Consider the following 19,747-nt stretch of genomic DNA (forward strand, 5'->3'; position numbering starts at 1 on the left):
GTCCTCTTTTTTTTTCTTTTTTCTTTTTTTTTTTTTATCATTGTGGTAGGACAACCCAGACATTTATGTAAGATTGCTGGAAGAGATGGATTTAGTTCACTCTCGAAATAAAATCAAAAGGGCTCACACCCTGATTCCTCATATCTTAGCTGTGTTGTTGTATGTGCTTGACTCAAGGGTTGAGTTTATAGATAAGAATAGAGTTGTTCCGTTCCAGAATCACTGGGAGCAGGGGAGATGGTCCTTCCCAGGGAGGAGCACATCAGTCCGTTTTCAACAGACAGCCCTGAAAACAGGTACCATTAGATGGACTGAATGGGTTATGTTTAGGGATGGATATATATGCATACACATGTACACATGCGATAACATTTAGTTTTAAAAAAGAGAGAGATCTTAATTTGAAGGAAATTTTGGAGGTGTATGCAGAAGGCTTTGGAGGAAGGAAAAAGAAGGAAGAAATGTTGTAATTATAATCTCAAAAATTAAAAAAAATAACTTTCTAGGGAAAAAAAGAACACTGGTTATGCATGCAAAGGACCCAGGTTCAGTTCCCAGCACTTACTTGGAGGCTCACAACTGTCTGTAACTCCAGTCTCAGGAGATGTGACACCATCTTTTGGCTTACACAGGTACTCTACACAGGAAGCCCACATGCACATGGTGCTTTGATATGCGTTCAAGCAAGCACTTGTACACATAAAAATATATAAAATCTCAAAAAAAAATCCATAAAGAACAATGTGCGAGGACATCCTTGAAGTTCACATCACCAACCTAGTCATTTATCTTTCTAGGGTCCCAAGAAATGGTCAGAAACTCAGGCAGCCTGACACTCAGGTGACTCTAAAGGAAAACAACTGCTAAGTCCTCATTTGAGAGAAGTGGTTAGTGTTTTTATGAAATATACTACATAGTGATTCAAAAGTATGTTTTTAATAACTTGTATCAATGTTGGGACATGCTTTTTCTCATGTTACTCACATTTTATTTCATAAATAAATAAAAGAATCTCTATTTGAGTATCAAAGGATACTGGTCCACAATCCAGTTTTAAGTCCAATACTTTTCAGGGTGTAGAGTGGGTGTACATGCATGTCTGTGTGTCTGTGTGTCTGTGTGTGTGTGTGCGTACATGCACGCGTGCCTGTGCGGTATATCCAACCCCAGAAGTTACGCCGAAGGGGCAATGAGCCTCAACAACAAAATAACCTTAGTTGTTTATTGGTCAAGGTCACCTCTGTTCACTACTACTTCCTATGCTCTTACCTGTTTTTATGTGTTCTACAACAAACATTAGCTCATCATCAGAGAAGAGGCAGTAAATATGTCTAATTTTATGAATGAAAACTTGATATGAGGACATAACGTTGGGTTGAAGTCAACAAGAAGGCTGTCTGATTTGAAAATGAACACTTTTCAAGCCACTGCAGTCAGTCAGAATGTCCAAGTTAATCTAGAATCCCTTCTAGTTAGGACATCCACTTGGGCCTCTAAACTGGGGCATTTGGATTTGTTGAAGAACATCTTCTGAGATGGAACAGGAGACATTCGGGATGATTGGATCAGAGTCACCTCCAAGGTGTGTGGGTTCAAAAGCACCTGATAGGGGAAGCTTGTCTGCAGGAAACATCCGGAGAGGAGGTCTTCTGCCTGATAAGAGCCCAGATACTGGGACTGGAGAGATGGCTCAGTGGTTAAGAGCACCGACTGCTCTTCCAGAGGTCATGAGTTCAAATCCCAGCAACCACATGGTGGCTCACACCCATCTGTAATGGGATCTGATGTCCTCTTCTGGTGCGTCTGAAGACAGCTGCAGTGTACTTACGTGTAATGAATAAATAAATATTTTTAAAAAAAGAGCCCAAATACTGGTACCTAGCGAGGGTCGTCTTACTCTGCTTATGTAGTTTGCTGAAGAGGAACACCAGAACCACTGTGGAGTACTGTCTTCTTCTCAAAGCCCAATAGAGACAGGAGAATCACCATGTGCAACTCTATTAATGGCCTTTTCCTTCTGGTCTAGGTGGACACTCACTGATCTACCACAAGATTGCCTCGCCGAGTTTTGGGGTCCATGTCTGAATGGATTGCTGCAGCCTTCTTATCTCTTCCTCTGCCCAGTTCCCGGCATCCTAAGACTCAAAGCCAGGACAGGACCTGGGGAAATTATATGTGAGTTTTTACCAAGGTTTCTTTTCTTTAACCGAACGAGGGTAAATATGAGGTGATCAATAATCCAAGCACACAGAAGTTAACTCTCTTTTAAGAAAGCATCGTGAGAAATATGAATGAGGCAAGAAGGCAAGGGCTGGAATCCCAGCATGAGTACTTCCTTAGCTTGGTGGTTCTTAAGCATTAGCCTGCATCAGAATCACACCGGCGGTTTTGAGCCAACGGGCCTGGTGCCAGCCAGCAAACTGCCTTACTAAGTTTCCAAGCGATGGCTGATGTCGTTGCTCCAAGGCCCTCACTCTCAGCACTTTGACACAAACGTGTCGGAGGAGTGAATGGCAAAGGCAGGAAACTATATGCTTTAGTAGTGACTACATTAAAAGGTAGAACCTGTACTTAACCAGGAAGACACACACCTCAGAAAACAGCTGTCAGGTCTGCACGGCAGCTTCAACTCAAAAGTTCAGCGGTTCCCATGTGCCAGCTTTCCTCCTGTAGTGCTTGCTGGCCGTTCCCTGACTTGGTCTTTAGAAGGTCAGAGTGATGGTGCAGCTGTTAGCTTGAAGCAGCCTCGATGGGTGTGCACACCACGTTTGAGGCCAAAAGGAGAATCTGTTGCTCCTTTTCACGGTGAATCTTCTCAGTACCATCCCTCCCTGGTACACTGAAAAGTGACTTCATTTACAAGAGACACACCAAGGAAGGAACACCCCCAGTAAATAATGGGTGAGGAAGGTCCGGTTTTCAGTGGGTTTCCAGGGCTTCAGTCCTGCCTGATTTTGAAGCCACTCATTACCGTGTTAGCTTCCAAAAGTCTTACTGAGCTACTTAGGTGCCAAAAACACAGACAGCTTTACCCTGCGCTGACCTAAAACCAGGAAGAGTTTGGCTAAGCAGATCCTCACTGGATACAGGCGAAAGGACATCCAGATGTGCACACACACCTGTGAGCATGCTGTCTGTCACCAGGCTTTAGTGTGGGCATTTGAAGGGTGTTCCTATCACGTCATTAAACAAATACAAATACGAAACAGTTATGGCGATACTGTCCTGTCTAGGAAACATCTGAGAAACTGCTGTGCGTTTTAAATTTGTGGTAAAGCACTACGATTCTTAATGTTTTTTTTTTCTTGGATGTGATAAAAGTTGTCATGCAAAGTAGCACTTGGGATTTGAGATTCTTCTAGTAGTAGTAATAGTAATAGTAGTAGTAATAGTACTAGTAGTAGTAGTAGCAGCAGCAGCAGCAGCAGCAGCAGCAGTAGTAGTATTATTTATTGAGAATGGCCACTGTTAATACTGTAATTGCCACCCAGCTATGTTATAAATGAAATAGGCTAGACATACTTAGTGTTGTTGCTTACAGGAGGTACCTGGGTTATCAGACTCATACTGAAATCCACAGGGAGAATAGTGGCTGTCAGCAGAAGTGCAGAGGAGCGGGGTGTATTGTTCAATGGGTACAGTGTGTAAACTGGGAAGGTTATATTTTGGTAGGTGATGATGATGTTAGTTGCACAGTAACATATATGTTCTTGAATATCACCAAACTGTGCATTTAAAAATGATTAAGATTGTATCTTATGCTACAGTGTATCATAATTTCTAAAACCAGGTAAAACAGCACAGCTCAGTCTCTCTTTCAAGAATGCTGGCCCTCGGCAGCAAAGTCAGAGCTTGAGAGGCTTCAGTGCCATCTCACGCCGCTCTCTCGTTCTGCTACCTTTTGTTTTCAATAATTATTTTCATCCATTTTACATCCCGATCACAGCCCCCCTCCCTCCTTTTCTCCCAGTCCCACCCTTACAAAGCCTTCCCCCCAACTCCCCGTCCCCTTATCCTCAGAGAAGGAGAGCTGCCCTTGGGCACCCTATCCTGGGACATCTAATCCCAGCAGGTCAAAGCACATCCTCTCCCACTGAGAACCGGGCTGTCTAGTAGAGAGTGGGATCCAATGGCAGGGAGCAGAGATGGAGACAGCCCGTATGTCCCTTGTTAGAGGAGCCTTATGAAGATCAAGCTGCACACGCATGTGTAGGCGGCCTAGCTCCGGCCCCTGATGTTTGGCTGTGGGTCTCTGCATCTGCCTCCATCCGCTGCTGGATGAAGTCTCTCAGGAGACAGTCATGCTAGGCTGCGCTCTGCAAGCACAGCAGAGTGTCAGTAGCAGTGTCAGGGGCTGGCACTCCCACGTGGGATGTGTCTCAAGTTGGGGCAGTCACGGGTCGTCCGTTCCCTCAGTCGGCTCCAGCTTTATCCCTGCACATCTTGTAGGCAGGACAAAATCTGAGTGGAAGGCTTTGTAGTTGCATGGATGTCCCCCTCCCTCCTCTGGAAGTCCTACCTGGCTACAGGAGGTGGCCACTTCAGTCTCTACATCCCCCGCTAGTAGGAATCTCAGCTAGGGCCAGCCCCATACACTCCCTGTATCCTTCTCCATTCCAAGCCTCTGAAGCATCGCAGAGATGCCCCCAGCTCTCTCCTCTTCCCACACCTGATCTCCATGCCATCGCCATTCTCCTCCTCACCTCATCTCCTTGCAGTTCCCTCCCTCCGTCTACCGTCCATGACTATTTAGTTTCCCCTTCAGAGTGGGATTCATGCACCCTCCCTTGGGACCTCCTTTTTACTGTGGATTGCAGCATGGTTTCCCTGCACTTTAGAGCTAACGTCCACTTTTACACGAGCGCACGCTGGAAGTGTTTTTCTGGCCCGGGATTACCTCACTCAGGATGACATCCTCAAGTTTCATCCGTTTGCCTGCAGAATTCACGCTGTCTTTGTTTTTAATGGCTGGATAGTCTTCCATGGTCTAATGTACCACGTTGTCTTTATTTGCTCTTCAGCTGAGGGTCATCTAGGTTGTTTCCGCTTTCGGGCTATGAGTAGAGCTGCTATGAACATGGTTGAACGGGCGTCTTAACGGGATGATGGAGCACCTTTTGGGTATATGCCCAGGAGTGGCATAGCTCGCTCTTACAGTAGAGCTATTCCCAGTTTTCTGAGAAACTGACAAATGGATTTCCAGAGTGGTTGTAAAAGTTTTCACTCCCACCGGCAATGGAGGAGTGTTAGCGTCCTCCTTGTTCCACATCCTCACCAGCATGCGCTGTGGCTTGGGTTTCTGATCTTAGCCATTCTGACGGGGGCATTTTGATTTGCGTTTCCCTTAATGGCTAAGGAAGCTGCATATGTCATTAAGTGCCTCTCAGACATTACAGATTCCTCTGTTGAGAATTCTGTCTAGCCCATTTTTAACTGGGTTACCTGGTTTGTTGTTGTATAACTTCTTGAGTTCTTTATATATTCTGCATATTAACCCTCTGTTGGATGTAGGGTTGGTGACGATCTTTTCCCAATCTGTAGGCTACCATTTTGTCCTATTGACAGTGCCCTTAGCCTCACTGAAGCTTCATGGGGTCTCATTTAGAAACGGTTAAGCCATCGGTGTTCTGTTCAGGAAGCCTACTCCTATGCCAATACGTTCAAAGCTATCCCCCGCTTTCTCTGCTATTAGGTTTAGGGTACCCAATTCTATCTTGAGGTCTTTGATCCACTTTGCACTTGAGTTTTGTGCAGGGTGATAGATATGGATCAATTTGCATTCCTATGCATGCAGACACCCAGTTAGACCACCACTGTTTGTTAAGGATGCTTTCTGTTTCTCCATTGTATGATTTTACCTTCTTTGTCAAAACTCAAGTGTCCGTACCTGTGTGGGTTCATTTCTGGGGTCTTCAGTTCTGTTCCATTGATTAACCTGTCTGTCTCTACCAATAACATTTTATTGTAACTGCTTTGAAGTACAGCTTGAGATCGGGGATGTGTGTTTCAGGAATAATCTGTAAGCTGTGACATAATTGCTTTCAGGAGTGATGTCCAAACTGACTAACCCTGTGGACCTGTATATTTAACCTCTGTGGTCATTGGAAACAGTCACACAATTTTGGAGCAAGTTCTGTTGGTAGATTTTTAGAAAAATGTTTGATTTGATCATTTCTAATAGATGCAGTTCACAATTTTATTCTATTCATAGAAACATCAAATTAATTTTTTGGTATGCATGCTCAAGGAAAGTAATGTTGCCAGCATGGGAATGTATGCTGATATATTAATCACAACCTCTAGAGGTTTTCCCGAGTCTCCGGGTAAGCAGCGCAGTGGCACACTGTAAAGTTCCCTACCAAGTAATAACCTTAGCTGCCTATGTGCTTTATCAGTTTACTCCAGGTCTCCAAGCTGCTGGGTGCCAGAGACGCAGCTCTGTGGCTGCACCTGTCACTAGTGAAATGACACTTCTCACTATTACAGGGGAATTCAGGGTTCCCCTTGTGGGTTCTTAGTCTCATTAATAAAAAGATTTTAAAATGGATTCGGGGCCAGCAACATGGCTCAGCAGTTAAAGACACTTAGCACATGACAAGCTAGATTTGATCCCTGGGATCTCTATGGTGGAAGAGAAAAACTGAGTCCTGACCTCCACACCCATACCATGGCACACACTTACACACTTACACACACACTTACACACACACACTCACACACACACACACACACACACACACACACACACACGGAATTCTTAATAACAGACTCAGAAGGAAACTCAACGATCATTTTATTAGAGTTTGAGAGGAAAACAACTGGGTAGGCAAGCTATAGATCTCAGAAGCTGCTGGGAGGAGGAGGACAGAGAAGAAGAGAGAGATCCATGCCTTTCTAAGATCCATGAAAGCCTCCATGTTCAGCATTAGCATTGGGTAGCACTCGGGTATAAGGAGTATCAGAGGTAGTGAAAATGTGTACCGGGTCAGTGGAGGCATTCATTCTCCAGACAATGAGTGGGTCAGTGAACTGGGAGGAAATTCCCCAAGGTGTGGGGCCACAGGCACATGCCCCCCCCTTCTTCACATGTTCTCTTTGTTAGATGAAACTCAGGTGGAGAAAGGCTTCCAATCATCCTGTGTCAACTGGCTCCGTTCATATGTTAATCTTGGCGAAGCGATTTTTAGCATACACTTTCTTAGCAGATCACCTCACCCTCACATTAAGGGCGAAGTGGCAGCTTGCCCTCCTAGGACCCCCCCTTCAGCCCACCACAAGAGGGCTTAGTGTCTGCAGCAGTGGTGGCATACGTTATAGAGAATGGTATGTTGAGATGTGTTCCTGCTCTTCTGCTCCAAGACAGTGTCTGTGAAGCTCTACAGGCAAGTGGGGTTATTGGAGCCCTTAGTTGTAGATCGGAAACTATTGTGGATATATTTTTTTTCCTGTATTCTACACCCGATTGACACCAAGTCAGGTAATTACATGAGTCCTATGTATTAACTATTCTAATTTCTAGAAAAAGTCAGAATCCCAAAGGAATTGTCTCCTTGTGGCAAAGCAGAGGTAACTCTGTATTCCTTCTTGAAAAAAATAAATTCATGGTTCACTTGACGGCAGATTTGCTCTGAGAAACATGTCTGCCAGTTTTATCATGTGGGCCTCAGTGTGCAATTACACATCCCGCACACAGAGTAATGTCATCTTCTGTAAATGGTCTGGATTTGCATTAGATACATGTTATTCTACATAATCTGCAGTCACATAAAAGAATAAACACAAATGTTCCCTCTAGCTACAAAGTTACAACGTACCTGTAGCAGGTACTTTTGTATATTTTTCCAAACTGCTTTTATCCAAGAATTCCAAATTCACAAGCAGTGCTCCCCACTGATTGCACGAAGATCTTGGTGGTGCTTGGAAGAGTAGCACTAATCAGACATCATTTACAGGACAAAGCTCTCCTCTTTCACGACCCCCCCCCCAAAGTTCTATTACTCTGCTTTTAAACAGACCCATGTGGACTCCCCAGCATCTCTATCGGGAGGATGCTTCTGTAAGCCATCAGTCTCGTTCCTACATTCAATTTTAAAAAACATATTGGATCGACTTGCAAAGCCTTTGCAGCTTCTGGGAACATAGAAGAAAGATTTGCTCTGTGCAGACGATTTTAGTGTTAGGACCACTGACAATGTCTGGTTACTTTGAAAGTCATACTTCATGCACAGTAAGCCAAACTGATGGGTACAGGGAAGGCTGACTTAGCCAGCTTCCTTTTCCCATTCCATACCCATAATCCAAACAGTACATGCTCCAGTGAAACTCTAATTCCATTAGAAGTATCTGCCTTCTCTTCTTCTGAACCAAAGTCTTCCCTCAGCTTTTCTTTCTAGTGCCTCTCCCCCAGTCCCAAAAGCAGCGTCTGTACAGCCTGCTGGGCGCTGACGAGCAGCTCTCAAGAATATTGGTTCTTACTACCCTGTGGAGGGGTTTTCCACTTAGGGTTGGGGTGACTTCTCACACTTAGCCAGAGTTAGGGAGGGTCTAAAACATGGAAGGAAAGACCAGGCGGGATTTAAGGGGTTCCTTAAGGCTCTTGTGTCCTACCATCCGTTGGTGCCGTCCACATTCTTTGCTTTAGAAGAGGAAGTATTTAGTAAGCAGCTGCTGGAAGCAATTTGGGTTACAAACTGGGCCTTTGGAGATTTTTATCTTTCCCGGTATAAGACAATAACTTCCCGGAAAGGGGAGACTTCCTTGCATCCCTTCAGGTCCTCTGTGTCCTTTGTGATGTTGATGTGACTATGTCTGTGGCCACCGGGTGGTAAGGGAACCAGTTCTTACCCTCTGCTGGATCTATTTTTCCATCTGCACCCAGCGGTTGATGGCACCAAAGTAAATACCCTCAATCGTGTTTGACATCCGATTGGGTACAGGTGTGGGGATGTGGCAAACAGTACCTTGATCCTCCCCTGGTAAAGGAGATGCTAATACTGATAACGAGAATTGGCTCCTTCGTTTTCGATTTGGTCGCCTTGCTTCACTGAGTCACCACACCTGCCACTAGGATGGCCACACCGCTAAGCCAGAAACCGTCCTTCAGATCGCTGGTAACATCATATATGAATCTCTCCTTACAATAGGAGCCGATGTTTGTTGTACGATTTCAAGTGCATGCTAAAAGTGAGTTAGCTCTGTCATTGGCATGGAGATTAACTTTCCCTCACCCAGAGTAGTGAAAACTAAATTGTCCCTCACCACATAGAAGTTTTGCTTTCACTGTACTCAGACCCTCCTCCTATCTGTTACCACACAGTCATTTGGTGTCTGATTTGGGGGCGGTGTGGTTGTTTCTCAGTGGTGTATGACCCACTTTTTCATAATACTTAATTCCATGTGTTTTTACTATACAAGTCAGAAGCTGACTAGAGTGGGCTAAAGCCCCAGAAGGATTTTTCTGAGACTTCTCCTCAGCTCTAGAACCACATTATCAGAAGAAGGTCTTAGCCTGCAGGGTGTGCGTTCGCTACCAGAGAACGATGGGCCGGTTCCTCTAGTTTCTGGATAATGAGCCAGTGCACAGGTAATGATGCCTTTCTCACAGTTGATTTCTTTTGTGTGACAATTATTTGGCCGAACTAGACTTTTAAAATAGTAATCACTACCTTCATAGCTTCTCCACTGGGATGGGGAGGGGTTCAGGGGAGTAGACATTTTCATTAATACTTTTGAGACCTTAATAACTTTTCCTTTAAAATCCGAAGAGATGAGCATCCAAATGCTATCTCTATCTTCTGTGTTACCCCAGCAGACATCCTCTCTGGTCGTGGGTTGGTTTGGTTTGGTTTTACTGCTGTCATTGTAGTCGTCTGTGAGCATCAGGTATCTCCCTCCGCTGTGACATCTGGGTGACAGTTAAAGCTAGATCAGCTTCTGGCTGGGGGATGGCAGGCCTATGGTGAAAGCAGACAGAGAGATACAAAGACTGGAAGGGCTAATGAGGGTGGGGTATGTCTTGCTAAAACACTGACCACTTTAGACTCAAAGCAGACGGAAGCCAAGTGCTGTTGGCTTAAGTTTGGCCAAAAAAAAAAAAAAATTCCTCAACGCCTGTTTTTATAACTTTAGGCTTCTGACATCACAGCTGTTAAGTGGAAGATTTCTTCTAAATGTCGTTGTTTTGAAACAAAATGTCCAAGGTGTCACCTATCCTGATGTCATTTACCCTGATTCTCAGGAGAGCTCTTGGTGAACATTTATTTACCGGGGTCCGTGTGGCATGCGGCTTTTGGCAGAATCATCTGCACACTGAGTTGCATGTACCTCCTTAAGACTCAGAGCATGCCCAGAGATAAGTCAGCCTTGTTTTCCATGAAAGTCCTGATACAGAAAAAGTGTTAAAGTACAAACAGTAACTGGAAAAAGTGTCACACATTTTAGCCACTTTGCATCCCTTGTTAGGACAAACCCTGGGCTGGGTTTTTACATCCGTGAAGTTGTGCAGTAGGTGGAGGGAGCAGTGTGGGCGGTTAAGAAAGAGTAGCGGTTAGAATAAGATTTTCCATTTATTGCCCTTTGTGCTTGGCTAAAAATAAGGTTCATACAAATCAGAATGTGTAGAGCAAGCAAAATCATTCTGTTAATTCTGATGACTGGCCTGCCCACATCTTCACGTCTTTGTGACAAGTGGTACATTAGGAAATGAATGTCTGTTTAAATAGCAAAGGCAGCCAGGGTTGTTGTTGGTGGGTTTCTTTGTTTTCTGTTTGTCTACACATGATAGTCTGTCATTTTTCCTCTTCTAAAGGAAGAAAGTCATAATTCACACGTACACGAATTGTGTTGGTGACAGAAGTGGTGAGATCCCTGACTGTGTCTAAAATGTACTGGCCTCCTTTGAAAGGTCATTTTACGGTGTCCATCTTCAAGGCTTATTGCTAGAAAGTTATTCCTTATGAGCTCCTACAGTAGTGAGGAGAGGGTCACTTAACTGTGTTGGAAAGTTGGATGAGAACATAAGACTATGCACACCCGGGGCGCTGTCCCTCCACATGGATGCTGGAGGAGCACTAAAACTCCCCTTCATCTGCCTTCAGAGCCCCCCACAACCACAGTAAGCGATAACGTCTCCACTTGTGGCTAGACAGAACACCAAAGTGTCAGCAGTGTTCACAGGGAATTTTGTACCTTCTTGATCCCAGAGTTGGTGCTGTCCCGTTCCACCGCCTGAAGAGCGGGTGGCATTTCCAGAGAAGGGGCGTCTGCAAGCGCCCCGAGCTTTTCAGTTTGATGCAGTCCGTGAAATAGATGAGTCAAGATGCACTCTTCATGAGGCATCATTCAAAGGCAGTCATTCAGAAACCTCAGCAATGGGAGCGGCAAATCGCACCCTCTGACTGTGGCAGTCCTCCTGTGCTGTGGCTGGAGCTAGACGAGAGCAGCGGTGGCAGAAGACAGACCCCTGCACAAAGCTTAGCCAGGAGACCTGTGGACCTGGGCCCGTCCGCTTCTCCCCCTACAGCTGAGCATCTTTATCCGAAAATGGGAGAAGGCGCAGTCCTTGCCCCATCGGGTGCCTGCGGGGTTTGACGAGGTAATGATGTAAGATGCAAAGCCAGAGCTGTGCACAGTGAGCTACGCTGGTCCCGCTTCCCGTTCGCGCTCCTGCACCTCGAAGGTGTGCTGGAGCATGTCGGGGCATTTGAGGTTCTCCCGCATGTTCGGAGCAGAAATTTTAGGATTTAATACACAAAAGGCTCAACCTCTGGTTCTGCATCTCTCGTTTATAAGTCTCCTTTTCTTTCTTTTCTTTCTTTTTTTTTCTTTTTTTTTTCTAATAGCCTACTAATGCTGCCTGTCGGGGTTTTTTACTTTGTAATGACATGGACACGGTGTGCACTGAGCATATTAGGTTATTTTTACCCTTACACTATGCTTTTTTATTTAAGCACGGATATTTCGGTCCTAACATCTGTGTGTGTTAGCTGTCGTACCTGCTGGTGTACATTAGGAAGGCGGCTGCGCTGATGTTGCAATCAAGCAAGCTTTTAAATATTTCAGGTAGGAACTAGCAACGTTTCAGGAGCAATTAGCTTCCATTGTGGTGTTGCTCCCTAGGGAAAACATTGCATGCGCAGTGCCATTACTGATCCACCATTAAGATGACCAACGCCAACAGGCAGAAGACAGTCCGCGTTGCGTTCATTTTCATTAATTTTTTTAAATTATTTTCTATTTTGTGTATACTTGCCCTCCTCTGTCTTTTCCTCCACAACAAAGTTTTCGATTACAAGTTAAATATATTAATTATCTCATAGTGTAAGGGGAGAGCTGTAGGCAACACATAACTCGTGGTTGCCCTTTCAAAGCCTTGGCACTGGGCAGTAAGAGTTCAGATGAGACTTTGCCTCGCCTCCTCTGTGACCTTCTGGGCTGCTGGTTCTCATTTATCAAGTTCAAAGAGACGTCGTGACAGCGCCTTGACTTCGCCTCACCTGGGACCTGACGGAGGTGATGAATGAGAGCAAGAAGCTCAGAAATTACAGCGCAGCGCAGAAGCAGCCATGGCTCGCTGTGAGCAGGGAGCATGCTCCGCCAGAATCCCTTTTCGTGTTCACTCTACCATCCCAGCACCAGGGCTGACTGTGGCATACATATTAAGATCAGCAGATTGTCTGGGGGTTAGTGTGAGTACCCGGCAGTCTGCCGTGGAGACATTCCTCCCATTAAGGACCAGGGTCTCCCACATGAGATCCAGACTGTGCTTTGTGTGTTTTTTTCCCCTTAAGAAAATGGAAGAATCCTTTTCCTCAGAGCAAATCCTTCCAGGTGACTTTCAGAGTTCCTGGCATTACAGCACGGCTTCAGCACTGGCACACACACATGTGCACACATATGCACACAGGCACACATGCATGCACACACGTGCACACGCAGGCAAACACAGGCACAAATATGCACACAAGCACACATGGGCACACACGGGCACACACAGGCACAAACATGCACACAGGCACACATGCGTGCACACACAGGCACACATGGGCACACACAGGGGCACACACACATGCACACCATTATCTTTGCCAGCCTCACTGCACTTTGCCACTGAAGCTTCTGTGAGAATCATAGACTGGAGAAGGTGATAAATTAGACTCTGGCTGTGATTTCCTACCCTGCCTTTGGGAGGAACGCCAGAGATTCTGAAATTCATCCCGTCGATACACTCTACTTCTTCGTACATAACGGTGGTTTTAGCCTGTCCTTCGTGTGCAATTTGAGGGTAGCGGCCAGGCTGGGCCCATTATTCCTTTGGTTGAATAATATAACGAATTTGCAATGGACATTTACTCTAATGATGTATTTTAAGTGCGTGTCCGCGTTGGTCGTTTAATGCTCTCAGTCATGAAATGCTTTGGAGTTTATGGCTAATGGATAAATCCTCAGAAAAAACTGAAATTCTCAATAAGATTGACATTTGGAGTACGAAATATAAATCTAATGAGAGCGTTTCAACCAAGGCTTGTAATTAGGGCTGAATAGAGTAAATCTGCACATGCCGGCTGCAGAAGGGCGCAGCGGAAGGTGAAATTGCATGCTCTGCCGTGAATAAGCGAGGAAGGCCAATGTATCAGTGTCAGGCCGTGACACCAGAGTATAAATGACACTGTCACCAAGTGCTGCACGGGGCACCAAGGGAATTCCACTCCAGTAAATTACATTACTTAGGCAGACCTGAAGGCATTGTACTGGAATGAGAGGAGAAAAGGAGAAAGCTCTCAGCACAAAGCAGAAGATGTTACCGTAGAGTCAACTGCAGGATGCACGTCACTGGCTGTGCGGGACCTGGTCGTGTTCTTTTCTGTTGTTAGCTCATAGAAGTGGCAGGCAAGTACAGTTGGCCATAAGGGAGTGAGTGTAAGTTGATTTCTGTGATCTGGTCAGTGTTGGGTTTTCCTTATTATTGCCATTACAGTCGGGTGGGCGATGGGGGTTGGGGGTGTCCATGTACGTTCACCATTATTTTATTTTCTCTGTTGTGAGAATCTAACCCCACCCCCTTCGGTAATACTGTTCATCTCACTTCCAGCCCCACTGTCATAAAAAACACGTGGTAGCCGTGATCAGGTGGAAGATGTTGTTATCCCAGCTACTGGAGAGACTGAGGCAGGAGGATTGCAGAAGAACTCTTTTTCTCACACTGTGTCCTTTTGTCCCCCTGCAGTAAAGTAGGACTTTATGGGTTGATCTGTCTTAGCATTTTTGGGCAGGGGAGCATAAACGTCCATCGAGGATGAGGTCATCGCCTCACCTACTGAGCACACGCTGGTCTCCTTTTGTCTGGTTGGGGTCTGGGTGCAAGCCCTTGAAGAAGCCAATCATAGTCACTCGCTCGCTGGCTAGAAGTAACTGTTCTCCGGAAAGAGTAGTCTGAGACATCAGCATGGCCTTCTCAGCAGTGTGTCACCCCTGTCCTTCTCAAAATACCCCTAAACAGCCTCCTGGGGGACAAGCCACATGAAGAACATGGGTTCTGCAGGTTGTCTCCACAAAGCTGACGTGGCAGGTGTCCCACCATCTTCCTAAAGTAGCTCACACTAGACATCAGACGCAGTCCTTTGAACTGAATTTTACTCTTTCCAAAATAATGCCGTATCAGGGGCGGGATTTCCTCTGTGCTTTGTAGCTATAGTTACAGACTTTATTCCTTTCATCATGGGACTTAGTAAATCCACCATGGAAAACGAGGTTCTGGAGGGCAGGACGAAGAGAACTCGATGAAATATGACATGTTTTCTATTTTATCCAAGCATACCTGAGCCTCTGGTGCAGCTTATAGAGTACGTCCACAGGACATGCAAGGAAGGCCCTGGGCTCCATCCCCACCATGCACGGGTGTGGGTGTCAGCCTGTGATTCCAAAGCGACGTCTGTGTAAAAGCTTCACATGGTGAGCCATCGTGAAGCCTGGGCTCACAGTCCGCTTACCCATCAGCTACTGTGTGGGAAGTTGGCCTCGGCCGCACTGCCATGTCCCTGTTTCCATCATGTTTCATTTCAACGCACGTTGTATCTGTGCGCTCCTTCTGTCCACAGCATCAGCAGGGAAATTGTATGTGTGTGTATCTTGGTGTTTACCACAAAGTGACTCCATGGCTTTTTTTTCCTGGCTTCTTGGTGACAACCCAGAGGCTCTTGTGAGCTGAACCCTGGTGAAAGAGCTTTGACAGCATCTAAAATGCTTTTAGCTTCTCTCCATTCTGAAGAGCCTCCTTTGTTCCCACTGCCCTACCCAGGTCTGACTGTTCTCTCTTCTTTCTCTTGCATTAAAATTGGAAAGGGAGCAGGGGGAGCTCCTAAGGAGGAATAGGTCTGTGGAGGATTGTACTCATTCAGAACCTATTCTTGGCTCCCAGAAATATAATGAAGCTGGGCTTTGCGTCCTGCTGAAGCTCCCATTAACGATCCCACTACCTGCCACCTGATTCTGTTTTCCCCAAGGACACCTGGTGTTTCCTCCCTAATATTCTGAATGGACTGGCTTCTGAGTCAGGCACATCTTGCAAGGCAATGAGTCCCGTCGAAGTCCTGGTTCACCAGCGACTCCTCAGCTGTCCTCTGAGGGCTGCATTAGCGGCACCTTCTGTAGACCAGGATTCATCATCAGATGTCAACCTACTCACACCAGCACCTTACTCATATTGCCACGCCAGTGTTCGTGCTGTGACACCTGCTGCCTTGCATGGCTGTGTTCCTGGGTCCCCACTGCTGCAGATGAGAGAGGAAAACATGCAAAGGACAGAGTCCCTCCACCAGAGATCCCACAGGCATGTAACAGTGGACAGTGAAGACATTGTTCAGATATGACTTAAGGACGCAAGCATTTAAACAATGAGCCCTCTTGTGAGATGTGGGGAACTATGCACTGCAAACATTGGGAAGTTCTCTGTCTCGGGGAAGGCAGTTTCTGCCTGGGTTCCAATGCCTGTTACCTTCTCAACAGCCCTTTAGGAGAGGAAAGTTGCTTGTCTCACTATGGCATTCAGACAATTTCTGTTCTAAGGAACACTAAAGTGCATTCCTTTATATAAGTGCAAACTATAATTTATAGAAATCACAGTGCTCCGTTGAATCGTGTCTCCCCTCCCCTCCTTACCTGAAGTAGAAACTCCATCTGTTTGGTAAAAGAAAGCCTTCTTTCTTTGATTTTTTTTTACACTCTGTGTGTGTGTGTGTGTGTGTGTGTGTGTGTGTGTGTGTGTGTGTGTGTGCATGCTGTGCACACACATGCACATGTCACTGAACACATGCAGAGAGGTCAGAAGACAACTTGCAGGAGTCAGTTCTGTCCTTCTCCCATGTAGGACGTGGGGCTTGAACTCGGATGTTAGGACTGACAGCAGGTCCCTTTTGAGCATCTCACCCACCCCTCTCCTTTCTTTGAATAATATTTATTTCTTCCAAATGAATAAAGGGGTACTTTAAGTTGCTTAGATTCGTAATGAGGCTTTAGGGCTTGATGATAATTCTCTGAACACTGTGGCATTGCTGGAGGATGGGAAAGGAGAAGTCCTGCTTTGAACACATTTTAGTGTTGAACCTGTTTTTATGTATGCATTGAGCCTTTAAGGGAGGCCTGGTGTATAGACCTACACCCTTGTTAACTCAGGCCAGTGTCTCTGGCAGAACCCCAGAATTGTCTCAGTTTTGATATGGAATATGTGACGAGGGTGGGGCGCATACGTTGACTGGCCAGAGGTGCTCTGTCACAGTATTAAACATACGATTAAACTATTCTGACTGCCAGTTTAACATGTTTGTGGATCCCTGTATTCAGCACCCATTGCAGACTCCTCCTGACTGAAGAAATGTTTCGACTCCATCTCTGTTGACAGGAAGGATGCCTCCTGATAATTGCTTTGCTTAAGTGTCTGATAACATGCCAGGAGTGAGCGCATTCTGTGTTAGGTCATCTTTAATTATGCATGTACCACCTGTCAGCTCTAAATCGGGATCAGATCAGATCCTTGCAGAGTCACTTCTGGGAGGGTCGGAGAGAAGCCAAGGTGATCTCTTTGAGAAGCAACAAAAACAGTCGTAGGCATCTCTCATCACCTGCAGCTCCCTGAGAGAGCCTCCGGGGCATGGCTCCTGAGGAGGCACCAGCCTCCGACTGGTGCTTCTGAGAAAATCCGAAATCTCACCCAAGCAAGATAAATTACCTCGGAGACAAATGACAGAGAGCATGGAAGTGCCCCTCCCTCCCTCCCGTCCGCCATCTGCGGCATTTCCTTTTTACTCCTTCTCATCCTTGTAAATGAGCCAGGGAAAAGCTCAGACACATTTTTATAAGCTACGTGAGGACAGGAAATATGATAATGATGTCAGATCTCATACATTTGGGGGATTTTTTTTTTCAGTAGTTGGTTGGCTTTTTTTAGAAGGACAAATGTGGGCTGGAAGAAATGCTTGCTACCCTCTGTCAGCTTTTAGTAGTTTTAGTCTCACTTTTCAGGGTTGTTTGGGACTTTCTGGTGGGATGTTTAGGGTTCTTTACCGAAAGTTCTGTTCTCTCTTCGAAAGGAAGGGCTGCTAAGAGGTGTTTTTCTTTGTTCACCTGTCAGAGGCTTAAAGGCAGAGCGAGCACATGTTTGCTCTCTCATATAATAGGTGGGCTCGGCTGAATGCAGAGTGACAGGCGGAGAACAAGCAGGCGCAAGGAAGTGACAATGTGCTTCATCCCGTGGCGCAGCTCTCAGAAATGCAAAGGGAAGGCTCCAAGCTTGTCCTCTCTCCAGACTGGGGGAAAAAAAAGAAAAAAGAAAGAAAAAACCACTCCTGAGATGACTTTGCCTTTGACCCACTTTTCAAAAATCCCGAAATGCCTCCTTGTCAGACACAGCTGAATAGAGAGGCTCAGGGAAGTCTACCAGGTCAGCCAATGAGGGATAGCATTGACCTCTGACCCCGAAGGTCATGACCCTGAGTACCTTTTCACCACCATTCAATGCCTGAGGTGACGTTTGCTTTTCTCCCGATCAGAAGGTCCGCTGAAGTGGGCGTGCGTCCAGGTAGCACAGAGTGGGTCTGAAACCCGCTGTCAAGTCCAGTGTTTGCCATTTCGTCTTCGATTGAGCAAATAAAGGTCACACGGGACTGTCAGCTCCACTCATACGTCTTTCAAACGTGACGACTGCCGAGTGCCCGTCCCTGACAGAAGAAGATTGGAAAGTTAAGTCCGGGAGAACTGAGGGAAGGAACCAACAAGCAAAATTGGTGCCACCATATTTTCTCATCCCGGCTCCCTTGTCCTTGCCAAACCCTTTCCATCTGCCTGGGAAAATCGTGCGCTCTCTCCACCTGCCTGACTCCTGTTTTGCATGTTATCTTCTCGGAGAAGCATCTTTAAATTCATTCTTTTATAATCTTACACATGTATATAATGTGCTTTGATCAAAGCCCCCCTGCCCCCTCGTTATCCTCTCTTACTGCCTCTTCCCATCACCAAATCCCTTCTCCTCCTCAGGTCCCCCCCTACCTTCCATGCTTCCGTGTGTGTGTGTGTGTGTGTGTGTGTGTGTGTGTGTGTGTGTGTGTGTAAGACACACTGCATTGGATTAGAGGTGAACACGGGTGAGATCATTTGCTTGCACAAGAGCAGTGCGCTAGTGCGTATCCACGGAGGAATATGGTTGTCATCTCCATGTGACCTTGAACGTATTACATCTCCTGTGAGAGGGGCGAGGCCTTACGAGCCTCCCTCCTGTCCATGAGGGAGGACTGGCAGGCTCATCTTTATGAGGGTAGCCATGCTGCTTTTTGTTACTGGTGCCACGGCCATGTCCCACCCCCTAGACTACACGCCCTCCAACTCTTACTATCTTCCTGCTTCCTCTTCCTTGGAGTTCTCTGAGTTTCAGAGGGATTGATATAGAAGTCCCATTTAGGGCTGAACATTCAACAATCACTCATTCTCAGCCCACTGACCAGTGATGGGTCCCTGCGTTAACTGTCACCCATCGCAGACAGAAGCTTCTCTGACCAAGGCTTAGAGTCGTGCTGATCTGTGGGTGTTAGCATGAATATTGGGAGTGCAGTTTGACGCTGTGCCCAATTAGCAAAACAAACAGTAGTAAGTTCCCCTGCTGGGTCTATGACCAACATAACCATGGAGTTTGCCCAGGTTCGTAAACTAAGTGTGAATTCCTCCTACAGGGGGGGCGCTCAAATTCAGTCAGAAAGTAGCTAGCTCTCCCCATAACAGTTTCACCATTATTGCAACAGTGGCACAATAATGTCACTTGCCTAGGAGGCTGGTGACATGGTTCACAGGTTCACAGCTAGGTAAGCACTGATGACTTTCCTTCTCTAGCAGCACTGTGCTTGCCAGCACGGAGGAAGCTTCCAGTCCAGTTCCAGCTTGACCTCTCTCTCTCCAGCTTGATCTCTCTCTCTCTCTCTCTCTCTCTCTCTCTCTCTCTCTCTCTCTCTCTCTCTCTCTCCCTCCCTCCCTCCCTCCCTCCCTCCCTCCCTCCCTCCCTCCCTCTCTCTCTCTCTCTCTCTCTCTCTCTCTCTCTCTCGTTTTTTCGATCAAAATGTGCGGTGTCCTCCACAGTAGGGTGGCATCATCTGATTCTGGTGGCCTCCCAAGAGGAATGTCGAGAGCCTGTGTTCACAGTCTTGGGGGCCTCTGGGATATCTCTGATCAACAACTTGTAAGAAAGTGCCCCATATCTCCCACTGGGATT

At 46.2% G+C, this 19,747-nt stretch overlaps 1 protein-coding gene across 7 annotated transcripts in view; it reads left to right on the forward strand.

Annotated features, from left to right (window-relative positions):
• Positions 1 to 19,747, forward strand: part of Bach2 (BACH transcriptional regulator 2) — a 349,677-nt gene that overhangs the window by 186,676 nt on the left and 143,254 nt on the right. For all 7 annotated transcript variants that reach the window (XR_015619682.1, XR_015619681.1, XR_015619683.1 and 4 more), the window contains 1 exon segment: positions 2,027 to 2,175. The gene's annotated coding sequence lies outside the window, so the exon portion shown is untranslated.

The sequence above is a fragment of the Rattus norvegicus genome, chromosome 5, assembly GCF_021556685.1.
Source record: "Rattus norvegicus strain SHRSP/BbbUtx chromosome 5, alternate assembly SHRSP_T2T, whole genome shotgun sequence".
In the NCBI taxonomy this organism is placed as follows: domain Eukaryota; kingdom Metazoa; phylum Chordata; class Mammalia; order Rodentia; family Muridae; genus Rattus; species Rattus norvegicus.